The sequence below is a fragment of the Tupaia chinensis genome, unplaced genomic scaffold, assembly GCF_000334495.1.
Source record: "Tupaia chinensis unplaced genomic scaffold, TupChi_1.0 Scaffold000370_1, whole genome shotgun sequence".
Lineage (NCBI taxonomy): Eukaryota > Metazoa > Chordata > Mammalia > Scandentia > Tupaiidae > Tupaia > Tupaia belangeri.
In genome coordinates this window covers 4287521-4296208 of record NW_006159867.1, presented here as the reverse complement: position 1 = coordinate 4296208, position 8688 = coordinate 4287521, and the positions used below count along the sequence as shown (strand labels likewise).

The 8688-nt window shown below is 35.9% G+C and overlaps 1 long non-coding RNA gene across 1 annotated transcript in view; it reads left to right on the top strand.

Annotated features, from left to right (window-relative positions):
- Positions 1 to 8688, top strand: part of LOC102489245 (uncharacterized) — a 393185-nt gene that overhangs the window by 202315 nt on the left and 182182 nt on the right. Inside the window, exon 2 of the long non-coding RNA XR_335265.1 lies at positions 1875 to 1997. This is a non-coding gene — a long non-coding RNA (uncharacterized LOC102489245). The remainder of the gene's footprint in view (positions 1 to 1874; positions 1998 to 8688) is intronic.

The window sequence follows — 8688 nt, the reverse complement described above, 5'->3', positions numbered from 1 at the left end:
GCAGGAATGAGACAGATGGATGCTTTACTCAAGCTGTTGCCATATGATGCACCATACTACCTTGGGACCCCACAAATAATAAGACCCTCACCAGAAGGAGCCCTTGACCTTGGGCCTCCAAAACCATGAGCTATTCTTATAAATTGCCTCATTTCAGATATTCTGTTTTAAGCAATACAACAGACTAAAACAGCAACAGTTCATTCTCTTGCTAAGCATCCTCTCTATAACAGTAGTTGCATCTTTTCCTTTCCTTCATCTCCACAGACTCTCCCTTTGCCTTCAGCAAGATCACACTCGACTTTAAGCATTTTCCTCTAATAGAGAAGAATGTCATCTTTTGAATCAGATTACCAGGGTATGAACTATCAATTCCTCATAATTACACACACACACACACGTGTGTGTGTATATATATATACACACATGTATGTATGTGTGTATGTGTATATATGTATGTGTGTATGTGTGTATATACACACGTGTATGTATATGTGTGTATATATATGTGTGTGTATTTTATCACATATAATCTGACTATGAGATTAAGAGGTCGAGTCTTTGGGAGGTAATTAGTGTGGAGTCCCTGTGACTGACTCCTGGTAGATTTGTTTATAAGATTTGTATACACACACACATACACACACCTCTCTGTATCACAGTTTTTTCATTTGAAAATTAAGGAACACCACTACTTACATAAACTGGATACCTTCATAGAGTAAACAAATTAATATTTGAATAGCAAAGGGGAAAAGGGTTTTTTATTCTGAAAATTAAATAGACTGGTACATGTGAAGCACTTAAACCTGTGTCTGACACATTAGCTGAATGAGAGTTTTCTTGTTATTTATTGCTAGTTACTGTCATTATTGTTGTTCCTTTCTGTATCATCTTTTACTTCTTAAAATTTTGATTTGAAGCTAATCTTCCTCAACATGACCACTGGGAGATAGTTCTCTAGGTAGTCTGAACCTACCCAGTTCTTCTCACTTTCTTGCTTGTATTGCTTGTCTGTCTGTCTGTCTGTCTTTCTTTCTTTCTTTTAAGAATTATTTTATTTAACTATTTATGTATGTATGTATTTCAATTTGACCAGAGAGGGACAGAGAGAGAGAGGGAGAGAAAGGGAAAGTGAGAAAGCAAGCCACCAGGTCTGGGACTTGAACTGTGGTCGGCCATGTTGTAGTCCAGCGCCCTTAACCACGACATCACCTGCCAGTCCTATTGCTAGTATTTCTTAAAAAAAAAAAAAAAAACCAGGAAGATCCTGGAACTTGATGGAAAGTGTACAAAATCTTCTTCCATGAAAGTGGAAAATGTATTGCTCAGTCAATTAAGTCAGGTTATGAAAGAGAGACTTTTTATATCTCCACTTACATACCTCCTATCTGTACTCTATGTTAGAGACTGAAAGATTGGAGGACATAAAAGTATTGAAAATAGTTATGGACACTGGAGCTAGTATGGAGGGAGGGGGGGAGAAAGGTTTTTTTGGGAAAGAAATTAGGGAGAAAAAATGGAGAGGTAAGACATTTAAGGAACACAGAAATGGTTTATTATCTATTGATTATAATATTCTCAACTGAACTGGTCTGAAGTGTATTTCATGTTGGGTAAATTTTCTTTATAAGCTAAATGACGTATATGCAATTGAATGTATAAAGTAATAATAAAGAAAAAGAATATTTTTAAATGTGCTGGGACTTCATTGTCTCAAAAATAAGAAGGAGGTGACTCAAACAACTAGGGCCTGTTACAGTCCCTGTCTTTTCCCCACCTCTGCCCCTATAGAGATATGATACCCTTTTAACACTTTGGCTCAGTGTGTCTCCTTACTCAGGAAATAAAACCTAGATTGGCTACTTTTCCAGCTTTTTCAACTGAGGTACAAGGATGACCACTCAGATGAGGTTCCATTCACCCCAGACCACTCTTGAGCCTTGGGGACAGACTCACGATGGATTCTAGTTCCTTTTGTCGCCCGCAGCCTAACAGTAAGTAATAAACCTGATTCTTGTAAGTTGCAGTACATGGGTGTTCTGTGTCAGCACACTCAGACCACTTGGTAGCCAGTTGACCATGAACTGGGTCCACAACTCTAAGACATTTCCGTTTTTGTGGCTTCAGTATTTGACCATTTTCTCTTCTCCTGTTAGATATGTTCCTGGAATCATGCTCTCTGTCCCCATTCTTTCAGCTATTATATGGTGTCCTAAAATCTGTATCTCAGATATTGCCCCTAAATTTCAATGTATTTATCAAATTAAACCCTAGGCATTATTTTTTTTCCTCCTCTTGAAGATCATAAAGGGATATCTAATCCAACAAAACTTAAAATCCACTTCATTAGTTTTTGCGAAATTTGGTTCATTTTGTGAGTTTCATGGTGCTGCAGATATTATTACAAATTATTTCCTAGGTCAGGGACTTCTGGTCTAAACTAGTTCCACTGATCCAGATATAGACGTAGATATCAGTACACATTCTCATTATTTGTATTTCCTGACTATTAATATTTTAATTTAGCCATGAGTATCATTTTAAAATTACATTACTTCAATGATGTAGTCACTGATACCATTGTATAGGCTCATGGTTTCCCAATCTGTTGTCACAGAAAAGCCAAAGTGATTGATGCAAAAAAAAAAAAAAAAGTTTTATCATTGCATCATTTTTTCTTAAGTTCTTATAAATCCTCCATGACAAAAAAATGCTTGCTTTATTACAAAAGAGAAATAACTCTATGATTAGTTCTTGCTTAAACATGCAGTAGGTGTTCCCTGCCCTACCTGATTCTTTATTCCAGTTGGACTTTTTGCCACACCTTTAGACAAGTTTCTCATTCTTTAGGACTTTGCAGGTGACATTCAATTTTTCTAGATTCAGAAATTCAAGGAAACCACCACCCAAATTGAAAATTTAGCTATTTTTCTGTGCTCAGGAATTCTGAACAGTTCCTAAATCATGGCTTATTGACCTATTGTTGTAGTCACAGTTGCTGTTTTCCTCTTAAATTTTAAACACTGTAATCCATGCATCTAGAAAGTAACTGGCATTTAGTGAACAATAGATATATGAGATGCAATACCTAGGTTAAGAGCAGTGGATTGGAGTCCAGATTTACACACCTACCGTGTTAATAAACCTTTCAGTAATTAAATTGGCCAAACCATAATTTGAGGATGATAAAAATTAATCATTATGTTTTGTGAGAGGTTAGTAATAAATTGCATTAAAATAAATGTGAACAGAATTAGTATGCTCTGTGTAGTAGGTATCAAGTATGTGGAATGGTATATAAAGCATAAGGCTAAAATAGGAACAAAGATAATTCTCAGTGGAGGTGAAACTATATTCAGAATTTATTTGATAATGCTGACTTGTAAGTATAACAAAGACATGGCAAAACATGTTATAGTAGAAATATTTTTTTCTGTTTCAAGATTCTTTTTCTAATTGTGGCTTTTTCTGGGAAAACCATTTAACCTCTATGAAGGTCAGATTGATTAATTTTCTGTGTATATCAAAGGTGATACAAAGACAGTAACTAGTAGTGGCACCTGTTTGAAGGTTATGAAGAAAAATGACGGGCATGCATGCACTGCAATGTTAAGGTGCTCCATTTTCCATAATAAAGTTTAGTACAAGCAAAACACTGATGCTAAGTTTAGATTCGGTCAGTGATTAAATATTATTCTCATATTTAAAGTTAGAAACATTTTAAGATTTGAATTTTTTTAAAATTATCCTCCTGAAATACCTAGCTATTACCAATTTTAGATTTAAAATTGTCTATTTGATTCATATTGGCTTGGGAAATAACAACATAATTAGATTTACATAATTTTAAGTCATGAATCTTCAAGAATGCTCGGGAGAAGGCTTGGAGGGCAGGACGTATTCATAAAGTTTTGGATCACCTCTAAGTTTATTTCAAGAATAAATAGCAATTATTTCAAAATGCTTCTTTTGTTACTTTCCTTCAGAAACTCACTCTTATTATTATTTTGTAGTCTCACAGGACACACTGATGTTGTCTTCCATATTCCCCCTACAAACATTTTGTCAGAAGTTCTCACCAGCTGACCTCTATCAATTTCATATTTAACCCATGGGGGACAAAATCAACTCTTCATTTCCTCACAGACTTTTAGAGATAAAGTATACATTTACCACATACATTATTTTCATTTATTATGAGTTACTGAGGTGATTATTTCTTTTCTATATCAAGATCCTTGATCAGATATTTTTTATTTGCATTTCTATTAAATATATTTCCTGTTAAAGTAGGACACTGATTCTTAAAACTAACAATTTAGCATGCAACAAACTGTACTTTTATGCCTTCATCAGTGCATTTTATTGTTGTTGTGAGACTCATGACAACCTTTGTTTTGTTTCCATGCATCTCTTTTTTATAATAAAAATAAGTAGCCAGATCCTAAACAAATTCTAAGGATGGATAAATGATATGATACACTAAGGACTGTGGCGGTCCCTGATCTGACAAGCTTATCTATGTTGTTATCCATTAATTGTACTTTCTCTATAAATCGCTTCTTTCCCTAATTTTGGCCCTATTGAATCTAAATATGGCATTTTCACTGGCTCAGCTGTTAGTACTTTAATATGCATATATATGTTTAAATCGTGCGTCATCCGGAAAGTCATGGTGCATTTTCACATAAAAAAAAAAACAGAAAAATATTGTCCTGATTTTCCCAGTGACCTAAAATAAATAAATAAATGAATGAATGAATGAAGGCAAATTCCGATAATTCTAAAAAGCAATTATTTAATTTGGTAAGAAATTCTAAGAAAGATAATACTGTTTTTGATCCAGTGCAGATTTCTTCATGCAAATTATATATTCTCATGAATTTATAAGAAATAAATACACAGAGTTTCTTTGAATACTTTCTCCAAATTCTCCAAATGGTAATATTTTTAAAACTAGGATATTGATAACCCACCAATCTCATTCAGATTTCCCTAGTTTTACCATATTGGTGTGTGTGTGTGTGTGTGTGTGTGTGTGTGTGTGTGACTGACTTCTCTATTATTATATGATAGAGAGTAAATGCACATGAACATTCAAAAGAGAGAGAGAGATGGGGGGTAAAAAAAGAGAGAAAGCACCCTTGACAGGGTCTTAGCATGTCACAGTCATGTCACAATCTCGTCACCAGCCCTCCAGCTCCTTCGAATCTCATACTGCATGTTCTTAGGCTACCTCAGAGAGCTGAACCCGTGGCTGGCATAAGGCTTCCAGCACTGCAGTCTTGTATGCTACAGACGGTGCCATTTAGACTGGGCCTTTAACTGAGCTTTTTTTTTTTTTTAATTCAACGTAATTCTGTGGAAACTCATCCAAGTTGTTGCGTGTATCAGTATTTCTGTTCTTTTTTATTATTGAATTATGTTTCATGGTCCCTAGTATATATGCACCACTATTTAACCATTCACCTGACTCACTGATTCTTTTCAGCTCTTACGAATGAAGTTATTATAAGCATTCACATACAGATTTTTGTGGAAACGAGTTTCATTATGCTGAACTACATTCCCTAGAGTGTAATTGCTAAGTCATATGGTAGTTGCATATCTAGTATTTAAAAACTGACAACTGTTTTCCAAAGTGGCTGTATCATTTTCCCTTTTCACCAGCAAAGTATGAGAATCCATTATGAGCCAGTTCCCCACATCTCAAGAGAGCTACTCAGGGAATATGGTGTCTCCACTACGCATACCCCACCTGCAGCACAGGCTGTCTACTCATTCGTATGTTCAGATGCAAAACGAAACACTGGGCTACAGCTTTGCAGAACCTCCTGCTTCCACTGGGAAGAACTGCAGGACTCCTGTTCCGGGCAGAATATCCCTGTCTTAGAATATTACATTCTCAGCATGTTTTATAATTATTGAGAACTTTAAGCAAGAAAGTGGGGAGAACTGAGTTTGTCAAAGGCCAAACTGTTTGGCTTCCTTTTCTGGGTCGTGGTTCTAATACCAGCTAAGTTTTCGGAGCTTGTTGTTATCCTGGCTTGCTTAGTTTGTGTGGTGTTCTTGTAATTGTACTGGTGCCTGTTAGTGTTGAGAGGTTCCTCCAAGGCAGATTACTGGCTATCTTTATAGTGAAGGGTGTTTTCTAATCTCCTTTCTGGTATCTCCTGACTACCTTTATGGGAAGAAGAGGAGAATCTTAGGCCTGTAGGGACAAAATGTTTCCTAGACCACATCTCTTGCTATGCTAGGTTCTTCTTGCCAGTGCAGTTTTCCTCCCTTGAAATTTCTTGGTAGAGAGGTTTACTCAGACCTGACTGGGAAGGCACTATTTCTCCTCGCCATTACTATGTATCTCATTCAAGTGACTCTTGATTTATCCAGGGGAAGAAAGAGCCTCTTTGATCTGTCTTCTGTTACTAGGTTGTGTGGTCAGAAACAATAGTTCTTGATGTCTCCTCTTGGGTGGGGACACATTAGGTATTTTGGAGCATACTGAAGGTTTATTCCTGGCATCTCAAAACTGTCTCATATTCTTGTCACCATCATTCAGAATTCTCTTTCATTTGTTTTTGTGTCATTTTAGAATTTTAAGTTGTACGTAGCAGGAAGAGGCAGGTGGAAAAAATGGATCTGCACCATCCTGTGTGATCAGAAGTCCATTTGAGGGAACTAGTAGTTAGCATAATGGCTGTGTCGCTGGACTCCCACGTAGTCAACCGCGGTTCGTGTCCTGGACCCGGTGGCTTAAAACTCACGCCGGGCGCGTGTGCGTGCGTACCCAAGATCCCGAGAGGAGAATGGAGGAGAAGGGATTGCGGCGTGACCATCCCCTCTGGGGGGTGATTTCTCGCTTTCTGTCTCTATGTCTCTCTCTGTCTGTCTGGCGAGCGCACGCGCCCTACAGTGAAAAACCTCTAAAAAAAAAAAAAAAAAAGAAGTCCATTTGAATATTTTGTAGTAAAGCAAGCTTCATCTGTGAACCATGATCTTTGGTATTCTCTTTGCATATAATGATTTCGGGTGTCACATATAAAACTTGGTTTGATCATGATGTTCAAATACAGCACAATAACAATATTCTGCAAATCATACCCTTGATAGTCAAATCGAAAATTACCTTTCATAACAGATCAAGAGAATCAAAATCTAATAATATAATAGCATAGAAAATTACAGTGTATTAAATTTTTATTCACAGCATCTTGATGCAAGTAACAAATTGAAAAGTAAACAGGATTTTATTTATTCTAATCAAATATTAAAATAAGCCATAATATCTCCATTGAAGTATGATAATCAAGATATTATTTATTCAAATAAATAATAATAAAATAGTCAAATATTGTAGATTCTCTTATAGAGATTGATAAACATTTTACATCGTATTTTTATCAGTTTTATTGAGGTATAATTGACGTATGCCCAATTTACTGATTTTTTTTTTTTAAGTAGATGGGTTAGATAATTTGACAAACAGTATTGTATTCACTGCAAAATCAAGATATAGAACATTTTTATTACTGCGTAAATTAAGATGACTTAAATTATAAAGATAACATAGTGTTTACTTCTATACCTCCTTAATGAGATAGTAAAATTTAGTTACCTTTCAGTATTTTCAAAATTGAGTGGTTCAGATATGTGTTCTTAGATTGATTTTATATTATACATACTTGTCTTTAAATAAACAAATTAAATTCCATGGTCACTTTTCAGTCTGTAATATTAGAATATATACACACACACACACACACACACACACACACACACAAACACACACACAGCTGCTTTCTGTTCTCAGTTATGTTATAGTTTCACTTTTTTCTTTTTGTCCCTAGTAAATCAGTTTTAAGAACTTAACTTATCATTTGGGAGTACACAATATGTTTAAGAAAATTCAACCTTTTCTATTAGCATTCTCAGTGTACCAATTTTTAGTTATAGATAATAAACCTTAAGATAAGCAAACAAGAATTTGACACATGAAATTAAGATCCTGCACAGTTTTCAGAGGATCGGTGGAACAGGTTCTGGCTGAGCTTCTCATTCCTGGAACCCCATCACTAAAGTAACATGAAAGCTGGCACTTTTGCCATGGCTGGGATGCTAGAGAATCACCGCACCAGCTGCACAACTGCTGCCTCTACAATTATTCTCACTTTGCTATGTACTTTTCCCAGTTTCAACGGGTAACTCATGAACTTAAAATCTACACAAAATGATTAGTTCAAATATTATTAAAATTATTTATGGGAAATATTTTATAAGAAAGCATATAACTTATATTACATTGTCCACCTAACATTTGTTTGGAGCTATTTGTGAGGGAAAATTGCCCGGGACCAGCCTCGGCGTGGGTGGGTTATCTCGATGGAGGCAGCGAAGGTGAACAGAAGACAGAGGCCTCGGATGCTTTCTCATGCACGTCTTATGCCGGACACCCCTCAAAGATCGCTCTCTGAGGAGTGACAACTGCTAGGAATCATCGTGCCTTTTTATTGAAAATGTGATACATGCAAGTAAATGGGTGAGGGGAAGTAAAAGATGTACTGTAAGGAACAGGGTATACAAAGCATGGAAGCAATAATTGTAAAACATGCTGTTTGTCTTGTCAGATCAGGTAAAATCAATCACAGTTCTCAGGATGAGGAAGTCCATTTGTCTGCTGTATCTTCT